Source organism: Vitis vinifera, chromosome 11, assembly GCF_030704535.1.
Source record: "Vitis vinifera cultivar Pinot Noir 40024 chromosome 11, ASM3070453v1".
Classification (NCBI taxonomy): domain Eukaryota; kingdom Viridiplantae; phylum Streptophyta; class Magnoliopsida; order Vitales; family Vitaceae; genus Vitis; species Vitis vinifera.
The window spans coordinates 8762376-8775975 of NC_081815.1; positions in this window are offsets into that span (position 1 = coordinate 8762376).

Here is a 13600-nt window from a genome sequence, read left to right on the forward strand (position 1 = left end):
TTTCTTGTTAGTCAATTAGGTTATTGATTTTGTATGCTAGCTATTTGGGAATACCCTTTTTTAGTTTGAATCCTTGTAATTCTTAGAGTTGATAATTCCGCCTTTGATTGATCTTAATTATTATTTTTTAATTAAATCTTTTTTTTAGAAAAGAGTTTTTCTGTTTTTTTTAGAATGATACTTTAGGCAAAATTACTTCCTGGTTTTCAAAAACGATTTTTATTTCCATCATGAATGAGACTCCTTGATTCCAAATGAAAGGTAGTAAAAAAGATGATCCAAGTTGACCTCATCTCATTTTCAAATTGTTTTAAGAAAGAATTAAAAAAATACAAATTTTGTGTCTATTGTTTGGGATTTATTAATTCACTCGTTTTCCTTCGTTTCTCTTCAAATCATTTTTAGAAGAATTTAAGTCATTTAAAGACTCTTAAAAAATAATCATTCTAAGTTTTAGGGCAAATATTTCACTTTCTTTTAAAAATATGCAACTCAATTTTATCCAAGTTGCATTCCTTTTTTATAGTTTTCCAAATTTTGCTTTTATTCACATAGGTTTGGACTTGTGCTCCCAAACTAAAAGGAATGCACAAGTAAAACTTATGGATATTGAATGAGGAATTGGTGGAACCCATACATAAAATCATTTTTTCAAAAGCCTTCTTTCGATTAGCTTATTCAACTTACTATGTTTCTGAAAAGAAAATTCGATTTGATCTATTTATGATGCTTCTAATTTTTTTTTAGTGATTGTAAGATATTTTAGACATCTTGAATATAAATTTAAACTTTGTTTGAATTAAAAAACAATTCTAAAATAGAAGATATAAATGAGTCTTTTAGGGATTCTGTTTTCACCTGGTTATGGACATTTGAAATATTTTTGTAAAAATAAATTATTAGATGAACTTTTAAATTTTACTTGATATTTTTACTTGATTTTAAACTTCTTGAAATTGAATTTAGACATATAAAATATTGAAAATATTTTTTCTAATCAAAAGATATAATTTTCCATTTCTACACTCACTGCACTACCCTAATCTTGAATAGAGGGAATGTCTAATTGTTTTTAAAATTGATCTATTTTCCTTATGAACTTGTATTTATTTTTATTGGAAAATAAGAATTCTGAAAAAAAAATTTGATTTTTTTCATTATTTTTTGGCACATCTATATTAGTTTTAAAAAATCAGTTTATGCATGTTATTGAATTATGCCCTATTTTGGACCTTCTCGAATGTTTTTGTCAACTGGGATTAAATGGAGATCTATTAAATTGTTCAACCAATTTTATGATCATTTAGACACATAGTAGAATTTTCTTTAATTTTTTGTAATTAAATTCTTATTCTAGATATTTTTTTAGAAATTGTTTTACGAAAGCTTATATTTTGACAGCATGCTAGAAATTATGTACAATCTTTAACTTATCTTTTAATATGGAGTTAATTGATATATCTTTGCTTGATCTTGGCTTTGGTATTGTAATATAGACATAATGAGGATCACGTATGATTCCTCCCATATCTCTAGATATTTGTTTAGAAATTTTCAAGTGAATGCAACTATTCTGCCAATTTATTGCATGTTTTTGTCTTAGTTACTAACTTTGATACTTATGGCTACATAGAGTATTAGTTTAAATTTAACAATGAGCTTGTATGTATGTCATGGTGATAGATGATATTCCTTTGGAATCTTGCCTTTTTAGAGCTACACAAATGTTATATATATTAGTGTTTTACATCATAGTTATTTATGATCATGAATTGTTCTAACCCTATTTCATCACGTGTAAGCACGTGGTAAGTTATGCATACTATCCAAGTACATTTCTCACACCTTTTATCCCTGAAATTATGCAAACATGCAAACTTTCAATGTGCAAATTCGGATATATGTTGTTGCTTTGTATGTTTTGTTTGTTACTTGATTATTTGAATAAGATGAAATGCATGTTGTATGTTATATTTGTTAAACTAACTTTGATATTTTCATGAAAACGCTTTGGGACACAGCTCGGGTACACCAATCCCCTTTTCTTAAATGAGTGTTTCTTGTGGTATGATTGTTTGATTATGAATAGCATGTTGCTTATTCTTAAGCTTGATCACCCTTGCTTCCTTGGTACCCTTAATCAATCAATTAATTGTCATATTTTCATCAATCTAGTTAGTAGAGACCTTTTTAGGGCTTAGAGGGGTATTACCTTTTAAGGTACCTTTCCAATAGGTAACCTAATCTTCGGACCTAGACTCGAGTTTTTCAAAAACACGTTTTCCAAAAGTTTGAGTCATTTTTATTAGGATTTTAGTTTCTTATTTTATTTTTCCTTAAAAAAATAATAAAAATAAGTGGCAACTCTAGTTTTTTATAAAACACAATTTTTCACCCCTTAAAAGGCGAGTCTCACTGACGAGTAGGGACACACGTGAAAATGAGGGTCCACAAATTGGCGACTCCATTGGAGATCGAACCCTGAAGAAGAATCGAGCCACAAACCTTGAGATAAACCATCCTCTATGTCATAGAGTGCCCGCACTAAAGATCCAAAGTCTGTGTGTGGAAATCCCATCAAGTGTCTAGCAAATTTAGGCTGCAAGCTCCTCACTACCATACTAATCTACTCTCTCTTTCTGAGGACGATCAACAACTTGAAGAAACTTCTCCCTCCAGCAGGAGATAAAAGAAGCGATTGACTCATCAGGTCCTTGTCTCATAGTCTCAAGCTTTCTCCTGGATACATCCACAAGAGTGCTAAAGGCAAACCCTCTCAAGAACTCTTGAGCTAAATCATCCCAAGTCCTACGGCGAGAGGAATCTAATGATACAAACCAATGCTCAGCTACAAAACTCAAGGACATAGGGAATAACATGACCATCTGGGCCTCATCTAATCTATGAGCCCTCATAATTGTGTTGTATAAACGAAGTTGAATGCAAGGACAACTAATGTCAATACTACCTTATTAAATTACGAATACTAGTTCATGAGAAATTTGTATGTAGTGGATAGTAGGTCACAAACTCGAACTTCGTTTATTTATGTAAAGTACTAGAGTGTAGTTAATTCTTTGTTATGGGATATTGAATCAACTTTAGAATTGGATTCTGAGGGAGCTAATATTTTCCTATGGGTCTCATTGGTTCTCACTCAAGCTTTAAGTTCATGGTGGCATATGCTTTGAAGGTATTTTGGGTATGTAATTCATAAGTGTGCATAAAAGCGTTTTGGTAAAAGCAAAGTTGTACTAGATCTTATGAATTGCCTTTATGGATTAGGTTAATTAATTAATTGGATACTGTTAGGACTAATTAATTAATTTGTTAGGACCTAAGTGGGCTAAATTAAGTGGCTAGAGCCTAATTTGGGCTCAAGTCACTTAAGCCCACAAGGAAGCCTATATAAACCCCTTTAGAGGTTAGGAATTTAGGTTTGTCATTCAGTTTTCTAAAATTCCAAAAGAGGAACCCTAGTCACCTTTTAGAGAGAGAAAGAAAGAAACCCACTTTTCTCTTGTGTCGGGATCCATAAAGGGAGAGATAAGGTAAAAAATCATTGGGTACACAAGTTCTATGATGACCACCATGATTTCAAAGCCTTTAAAATTCTAAGAACATCTAAATCACAGGTAAAGTTTTATAATGCATAAACCTAGATTTTTTTATTGTTAAAAGTGTTGTTTCTGTTTCCGTTGTTTAGGTTTTAAAGGCCTAGGAAAAGTTTCATGCATCTAGCCTAAGCCTGGGATAGGGAACAAAGACATTTAGGATTCCCTAAAACTGGTATTAGAGTCATAGATTAGCAAAAAGCATGATAGAACCTTTCTAAGTTATGCTAACTTGGTTTTGCAAGGCTTGTTCTTCATCTCATAGCCCCAAAAATAAATGCATGTGGATTTGGTTTTTCTTAAATATGATGATTATAATTGTGAGTATTTGTTTCCTTTTAGATTGGATTGTAAGCTCCATGTTTAGGGGCGTAGGATTTATCCTTGCTAGTAAAAAAAATGTTTTTTTACTTTCTAGATTAATTGTAAACTTCATTTTGAGGAACATAAGCTTTTCCATATAAAAATTCAATTTTTGAATCAATCTTGTAACCCAAGAGAAAAGATAACATTTCAAAGGTCTCAACATGTTCCACATGGAGGTTCGAACCATTCAAGGTAAGTTTTTTAGAAGAAAAATGGTTGAAATCCTTGTAAAAATCAGCTTTGGGTGCATAGGAAAAAGATGCAGCGCTCAAGCATTAAGGTTGGTGCTCAAGCAGTAGTGTGAGCACTTGAGCCACTAAATAAGCACTCAATTGGCTCAAACACTCCTTCCAATGGTGCAAGTTGTTTCTAGCACCCATCTCAAAATTTTGGGGTAGTGGAAAGATAGTAAAGAAAAGGTTTATGGTAGCTTGCGGACTTATGAAATAGTGTGAGGCTTAGTTGTAATTTGCTTACTAATCTTAGTTTCTTGTTACAAATTAATATTTTGGTAAATTTGGATATTATCCAAATGGTATTACCAAATTTCATACTAAAACAAAATTATTTATTATCCAAATGAGAGTTTTTTTATTATTTTTTTATGCTATTTTTGTTTTAGCATGTGTTAAAGAGTGATAAATAATTGTATAGTAATTTTGGTTTTTTCTTAAGAAATAAATTTTCATAGGAAGTCTTTTCCAATGTTATTTTTCTATGAATTAGTTGTTAAAATTCAATTGTTATTCCTTTTAAACTATCCAATTGGTTTTTTTGAATAGATAGCTCTTTAGGTTCTCCCACTGTGAGAAGAGGAAAAAGACACCTATAGTAATGGTAATCCTTTAAGCTCTCCCACCCTGAGATAAAGAGGAAACCACCAAGTCCTTCAGACTCTCCCCCCAAGAGAAGGACTTTGGATGGTTTTAGATAATTCAAAGATAAGAAATAAAGAGCAATTCTTTTAGCATAGGAGTCCTTGTTTAAGAAGTAAATAAAAATTTTGAAATATCTCATGATAGAGAATTTATAATAAGAAATGTTACCAAAATTTTTGTGAAAAGTTTTAGTCATATAATGGAGATATAAAATATTTTAAAAATATGTTCCAAAATAGATTTTTTAATCCCTTTTAAGGAAATAAAAATATTTGGAAGATTATCACAAAGAATATTTCATCCATTATGGAATTACTAAAGGTTGTGTTTTTGGTAGTATTTAATGGAATAAATTATTATGAAGTTTCCATGAGAATATTAATGAAGTTGGAAAAATGAAAAGTATAAGGAAAGTAAATGTTATGAGAATATTTGAATATGAGAGTTTAAGTTCCTTTAGTGGATAAGTTGCTTTCAAAAATTTTAAAATCTCTTAAATTGGTAATTTCTTTATTACATTAGAGTTTTTAATTTAGAAAACAAATATTTTGGAAATTTTCATTAGAGATCCTTTATCATTAAAAAGTTATTGCTAAAAGGCCTTGTAATTTGATGAAAATAAATTTCTTTGAAGGTATTTCCTACATAAAATATTTACTAATTGGATTTGTGTAAAAGAAAGAGAATTTTATGAAAATATTTTTTAAAATTTTGAGAGTAGAAATTTTATCAAAATTTATTTTTGAAAAATACTCACAAAAAATTTTAAAATTTTTCATGATTGACAATCTCTTATTACACTAGGCTTCCAATTAGGAAATAAATATTTTTGGAAATTCTCAAAGTAGATAATTTATTCATCAAGGTAATCACTAAGGATTTAAAATACTCTTAATTAACTCAAAAGATCAAGTAGGAGAGGGCTCTAGGCAAGTCCAAGCCCTCCATTATCGAGTTCATTTTAATTTGGGTTCAACACCACCCTATTAGCAAGTTGGGCCTTAGAAATCAAGGGATATAAACTCATCATTAGGACAAGACTAGATATCTCTATAGTGGGAACAACTACCTCACCTATGACGTTCTTAACTTGGTGACATTGATGTCAAGGATAATGGTTATATACTTAATGTGATATCCCATGTCAGATAGGGTAGAAAGTTCTTAACGCTATATAAGTATAGGCTCCTCTTAACTATGTAAACTCATTTTAAAGTCGTGAGAGCCCCTTTGGGGGACAATATCTACACAATTGGGTGTGGGTCGTTACAAATGGTATCAGAGTCGATCCTCGACTCTAGTGTGAGGGTTTATTTGGCCCCGTGATAGGTGTTTGTCTGTTTGGCCCTATAATCCCCTGGGACACAACCAAGGCGTTGTGTTTACATGGGGGAGAGAGGGTGCTTGTGATTGATTGGAGCCAAAATATGTGCTTTAATGAGACTTATTTGATATGATTTGTGTACCAAATGACACTCAAATCACCTAACTTGACCTAAATATAAGCTAAGGCCCTAATCATGAGTTAAACTTGTATTTTGGAGATTTATCTTAGGTTCAAGGGAAGAAAAGGTGCAAGTTGAATAACTTTAAATTTTGAAAGATCAAGAAAGGGTTAAATGAGGAAATAAGTGAATCAAAACTCATAGACCATGAGGAAAGGCAAGACAAGGATATCATGAGTTTGGAAAATGAGAAATGACCATTATGGAGTGATAAAGTAGGCAAGTAAACATGGGAAATGAGGCATGAAGCAAGATTCAGCTGCATGGAAATTTAGAACTAAAAAATCTTATGGCAACATATACTTTGATTTTGAGGAAATATTTGGAGTACTTCTCTAAGTCCATTTTATACATAGTATATATCGTTTCGAAGCTTGGGAAGTCAGGAGTCCAACGCTTCAAACAATGTACAAATCAGAGCTAAAATGAAGAAATCATGGCCATTTAAAGACAACTGTGCAAAGTTGAAGGGTCATTTCGAAATGATTTCGAAATCCACTTTGAAATTACCCCAATTTCGAATTCACCCATTGCCACTTTGATGTTTCACCTCCTCTACCTCAAGAATTGCATCTAGGGTATTCCATCTGTCCTAAGTGGACCCCACATCATTTCGAAGCTCGGGAAGTCAGGAGTCCAACGCTTCAAACAATGTACAAATTGGAGCTGAAAGGAAGAAGTCATGGCCATTTAAAGACAACTATGCAAAGTTGAAGGGTCATTTCGAAATGATTTCAAAATTCAACTTATGAATTCGAAATCCACTTTGAAATTACCCCAATTTCGAATTCACCCACTGCCACTTTGATGTCTCACCTCCTTTACCTTGGGAATTGCATTTAGGGCACTCCATCTGCCCTAAGTGGACCCCACCTGACTAGAAATTGTCATTTTATTATTATTTTAATCATTTTTAGGTAATTACTTTGTAATAAGTGGCCAATGAGAGTGTGCCACACGTTAGGTAATTGATTATATTATATAAACTCTCTTAGTTCTAGGTTTTAGGGATCTTGAATTTTTTTCCGGAGAGTTTGACATTGAAGGTGGAAAAAGACGAAAACTTTGGTTTTTTTTTCTTTTTCTTCTTTATTAAATATATTGTTTTTAGTTTCTTTTAATTCAAATTATGGATTTTTACCCTATTATGGATTATGAATGTGACATCACTCCCATGAGAGGCTAAGAAGCCAACTTAGGGATTGAAGCATGAAAACCTAAGGGTTAGGAAACCTATGGGGACAATGGGTAAATTATTATAACAATGAGATTAATTATTGGTTGGGTGACAATTTATCAATTTTTTTATCCTATCCGTGTGAGTTAGTTTAGGGAATAATACGATAGGTTATTACCCGATACTAATGATTCTTGGTAATTATTGATCATTAGGTATCCTCGTCATCCTTATCATTATTTGCCCTAAAACAAAGCTATAAGGAGTAGGAAGGGTTAAAAAGACAAATCTTAAACCAATAATCATTTGATGGTTTTAGGAATCTGTTTTAAAAAGGAAAAATTAGGTTTCAGATGTAATTTTGAGTTATATAACTCAACTTGATTGCAAGCGGCCAAGGATCCCAAAACCCTAAGATCATATTACTTAAAAGACCTTTGTTTTATCTAATTTCTATACCCTAGGTTGGGTTATGGAAAACCCCAAACTTGAATCAATCGAATTTAAAATCAATATTCATTTTGTTATTAATTTAATTTCTTTTACTTAGTTTCACATTATTCATATATTGTTTTTCACTTTAGGATTTAAACAAAAACAATTCATTTATTCTAGTATTGACAATTTCCACAAGCTAGTCCTTGAGGACGACACCTGGAGTACTACAAAAGTCGTAGTGACTCTTTCTCTAGTTTTTCTTGACCAGAGTTGCTACGTAAAAATGCTAAGTATTTTGGTACAAAAAAGAAGTTCGGTCAGTGATATCCCACATCGGATAAGGGAAAAAATTCATAGCACCATATAAGTATGAACTCTTTTTAACCCTATAAACGCATTTTAAAGCCATGGGGACTCTTGTAAGCCTTAAGTGGACAATATCTACATAGTTAAGTGCGGGTCGTTACACTTAACTTAAATATGAAGTGGTTGAACCACCCACCACAATCTTACTTGTATAGTCCAAAGGCTAAACTTTAAGGTATATTGATCTTACCTTATGTATTGTTCGTGGTTAAGGCAAGGAAATGAATATGAGAAAGTCTCTAACTAGTAGTAAGGTCATGACCTTCCCACCATAAGCTTGATTCTTGTGATACTAGGATACCTTGTAAAAGGCTATGTAGTCCTAAGAGCTTTATATTAGGATAGAGCCCTTAAAAGCATAATGTGATGTAATAAATTTGGAATTCATTATTTATCTAATAATGTTCCAATTTCACTTTTATCTATCCTTATTCCATGTATTGTACTTTATGAGCTTCCTTGTCTATATCTTTTTGCATTATATGTGACTTAGGTGTATTACGAGTTGCATAGAATATCTAAATCATGGGTTCCCTGCAAATAGATGACTTGTTCACAGTCAATTCATAGGCTTAAGCAACCTATTAGAGATTGTAGTGTACCATCTCCTAATTGGAAGGATGACTGGTCTTAGCTATTAGGATGAGTTTCCTATGGTGAGTGCACTAGTGTGTATGGTTGTACATTGAACAAGACCTATAGTGAATTATGACTTAAGGCTATCAAGTAGTCATGACTCCACCAAGTTGCTTCACTGTGTTCTCTCTCAACCTTGAGAGAATATTGAGTTTATGCTAAAGTTAGCAATGACTTTGACCTACAGGTGAGATCTTAAGTTGATCATATATTCCCTATGGATTAGGCCACTATTGATGGAAGTCGATAGCAATAGGTATTCTCAATAAAGGCACCATGGTATCTCTTAGGATTGAGACAATGTGTTCCCTTAAGTGATCTTAAGGAGGTGTGTTTATGGAAACTATGGTCATAGTACTTCTTTAAGTGGAACTTGACATAGGCTCTTTGAGAGCTAAGATATGTCAATTGAACACACACTAGGAGGATCTATAACTCAATGATGATAAAGGTAGTCTTGAAAGGCCGATAGTTTTCATCTTGTTAGACTACAAATACCAGTTCATATGGAGACTGAAAACAATAGATAATATGTCACAAACCCAAACATTTGGTATCTCATTGTTATTTACATAAGATACTATAGTTCAGTTGATTCTTTGTAGTAGGATATTGAATCAACTTTAGAATTTGATTATAAGGGAGCTAGTATTCCTATAGGTCCCAATGGTCCATGCTCTAAGTTCATGTACCTTGTTGGCATGGGTTATGAGGGTCAAATTGGCTCTAGGTTCACTTTTTGTGCATAAGGGCATTTTTGGTAATTACATAAGATTGCATAGGGGTAAGTGAACAAGGTCTCTAGATTCGGCTAATTGATTAATTAGTAGGCCTTGTTGAGTTAATTAATCAATTAGGACCCGTTTTGGGCTAGATTAACCTAAGCCCTTAGTGGGCTTAAGTCACTCAAGCCCAATAGGAAACCCTATAAATACCCCTTTAGGGATCAAGGTTCCCATAGTTTTTTCTATAGAGCCGTACGTCTTCCATCTCTAGAGAGAGAAAAAAAAAAAAAAAAAGTTATAGCCTCCACTCTCCCTTCCATCCCCACCAAAAGTGTGTCAAGATCAAAGTTCAAGTCATCATGCAGAAAACTTCGGGTTTACAAGACTTTTGTGATTTCGTTCTTCATCTTCACCACGTGGATTTGATTTAGAAACATCCAAATCTGAGGTATGGTTTTCATTAGCACTTTTTGAATCCCAATAAAGTTAAAAAAAAAATGTTATTTTTCCATTGTGCCTAGGATTTAGAAAAGGCATAAGATAGTTATGCATGTTCCTAACCTAATTCGGGCTTGGGAAACGAAAAGACCTAGGTTTTTCCTATCACTTTATAGTATTGGTAAACTATTGTTATGCCTTAAATACTCAATTATGTCATATGCATGGTTGTTTTTTTTTTTTTTTTGGTTATAGATATCATATCTACTTATTATCACTCCTTTTCTCATTATAGACCAAGCCCAAGTAATCATTTGGATTAGATTTTAATTTGGATATAGTATTTAATTGCAAAGAAGTTAATTTAGGTAAAACTAACTAATCCTTATGAACTACCCTAGTAGGAAGAAAGAGTGGTATATTAAAGGTGGCTTTAGATAGATCAAAAGACCAAGTGTTTCATACTTGGATCTTTGGATAATGTGTTACAATAACAACACATGTTTATTACCAATGACTTTGATAATCTCTTTTTAGTCTGCAAGGGTTATTTGGTGATAGTGGCAAGTCAGCCAGACGTGCTACCCTTAGGACTAATATGAACACTAGGATTTATATGATTTTAGAGACCTTGCTAGTTTCCTTTAGGATGATTAAGAGGATTCTTAAATAACATAGAGGTATTTATATGGAAGTCAAAGGTTCTTTCGATTCTTTTACTAAGAAAAAAAAAACAACACCAAATAAAGGAACGTTCAGGAATGGAATAAGAAATAAAGCTTAGGGTTAAATAATTCATTTGTGCCCTTCTTGGACACTAGAAAAGGAATGTATGGTTTACTTAAGGAAAAAAGAAAGTGAACATCATTTTCTCATTGTCGAATATATGGTGGTAGACTTCAGCAATTATGGTGAATAGATTTCAAGTCCACTATTTGTAAGTCTTTACAAGTTTTTCAATAAGTGAGAAGGTTGAATAATAGGATTGTACTTACCTTACTTTCAATTGCAAGGTTAGTTGTGTAGGCAAGTGGGAGGTATTATATCTTCCATGTGTTGCTCCATTATCACTTTGTCAAGTGATGAAAATAGTCAAACCTCATGAACGAACCTAACACTAACCAAACATTTGACGTCTAAACCTAGGTCATATTAATCTAAATAGGATCCAAAGCTGGTTATATATGAACTTTTTTTATTTTAGAAGATCTTCCAATCTACAAATCCTATATAGAAGATCTTTATTGTTAAAGAACTTAGAGCAAAGGAATGTTTGAAGATAGTGTATACTAACATGTATGGACCTTTTAGCATGCATGCATGCATACGGAGGTATGGGTACTTCATCACTTATTGATGAATACTCTAGGTTTGGATATACATACTTGGTACATAGGAAATCTGATACCTTGGATACATTTATTGAATTTAAAGTGAAATTGGACAATTTATTGGGTAAACATATCATACATTTCGATTGGATCAAGGTGACATGTCTAGTAAGTTTGATTCTTTCTATAGGGAGCATGAAATTATATTCTAGTTGTGTGCACCAAGGGCTTCATTGCAAAATGGAGTAGAGGAAATAAGAAATTAAATTTTGATAGACATAGTAAGATCAATTATTGGTTTCTCATCATTCCTTATATTCTTTTGGGAATACGTCTAAGAGACTGTACTATACATTCTTTACTTAAGAGGTCTATCAGTTTATAAGATATTTAAGAGGATTATTAGAAATCATTTTCCAATAAAAAAAAGTTGTTTAATCTTTTATACTAAGCTCTAAGGGCTTTCCTTCAAGCACAAAGAACATTTTCTTAAAACATGATCGAAAAAAGGAAACGAATTATGGGAGAGATTTCATATTAGAAGAATGAAAATCAAAATAAAGATAGTTGTTTTTATCTTAAACTGGAAAATATTAAAATAAAAAAATAAGATCGATTTTATCTCTATTTTTAATTTTAAATATCTTCTTAACTAAATTTTATTTTTATTTCAAAACAGCTAATGGAGTCTTGAATTCTAAGACTATTTGATAAAGTGATTAGATGAAATTATAAAATGAATTTTTATTTAAAATAAAAATAAAGAAAGTGAAGTTAAAGATAGTATAAAATGAATTAAATTTAAAAAAATAATCTAAAGAATCAAAATTAACACTTTATCTTAAATAAAAAAATTAAAATAATAAATTTAGATCAATGAACTATAAATTTTATAAGGAGAAACATAAATTTTTAAAAAGTGATTTTTATTTATTTTTAATTTCAAATATATTTTTAACTTTTATTTGATTTTTAAATTTTATCTTTTTTAATTAAATCTATTTTTACATTTTATTTTATTTTTATTTAAAAGTAATTAACATAGTCTTAGTCGGATTCTAAGACTAGAGGATAAAATGCTTAGTTAAATTATAAATTTATTTTTTATTTTAAAAATTATTAGAAGAACTAAAATTAATATAAAGATAATGGTTTTATGTTAAATAAAAAACTAAAAAAATAAATGAGCTGTAAATTTTATTAGGAGACACATAACTATTAAAAATGTAGTTTATTTCTATTTTAAAATTTAAATATGTTTTTTTAACTTTTATTTATAATTTTAATATAAAAATAGTGGGTCAAATCTTAGTTAAATTCTAAGATTATTGGATAAGGTGACAAGACGAAATTGTGAAATTAAATTTTTATTAAAAATTTAAAAATTAAAAATTAAAAATTAAAAAAAAAAAAAAAAGCTAAGTACAAGATACTATAAAATGAATTAAATATAAAAAATGATTTTCATATATTAGAAGAATGAAAATTAATATGGAGGTAGTAAGGAAAGAAAAAAAATATTAAGGAAAATAATTTTTTTTATATTTGATTTCACGAAAATATGAAAAAAAAATCATATATAATTAAATTGGTAAATTCTTTTTATATTTTTAAATTATTTAATTTTTATATAATGGAAAGAAATAAGAGAAATGAGTTTGAATAATATATAAAAATAATTTATTGAGTTTAATTTTTTTTTTCTTGGCTTTTTATTTACTTTTATTTTTTTTCTTTATTTTATTTCTCTCACATTTTCCCTAAAAAATTTTGGCAACCAAATCATAACCTTAAAGTTTTGTGAATAAGAGGCTAGTAACTATGCTTCTAAATGCCTTATTCAACCTTGAATTATATTTTTTATTTGATAACTAGTGGAAACTCATGGGAATCCAGAAGAACTTCATTTGCTTGTAGGCTTGACATAGGTTTAGAGTTTCTAACCCTACCTCATGGGTTTGATGAGCTTACACATTTTAATATATGGTTAATTTCATTCACATTTTTTGATGCTTTGGTTAAATACATCTAGCTTTGATTAAGTTTAAAATTCCATCATGTACCTTAGCGGTGGAGCTAGGATTTGGGTTCAAGGGGGCAACTTCTAAAACATGTGTAAAGTTTGT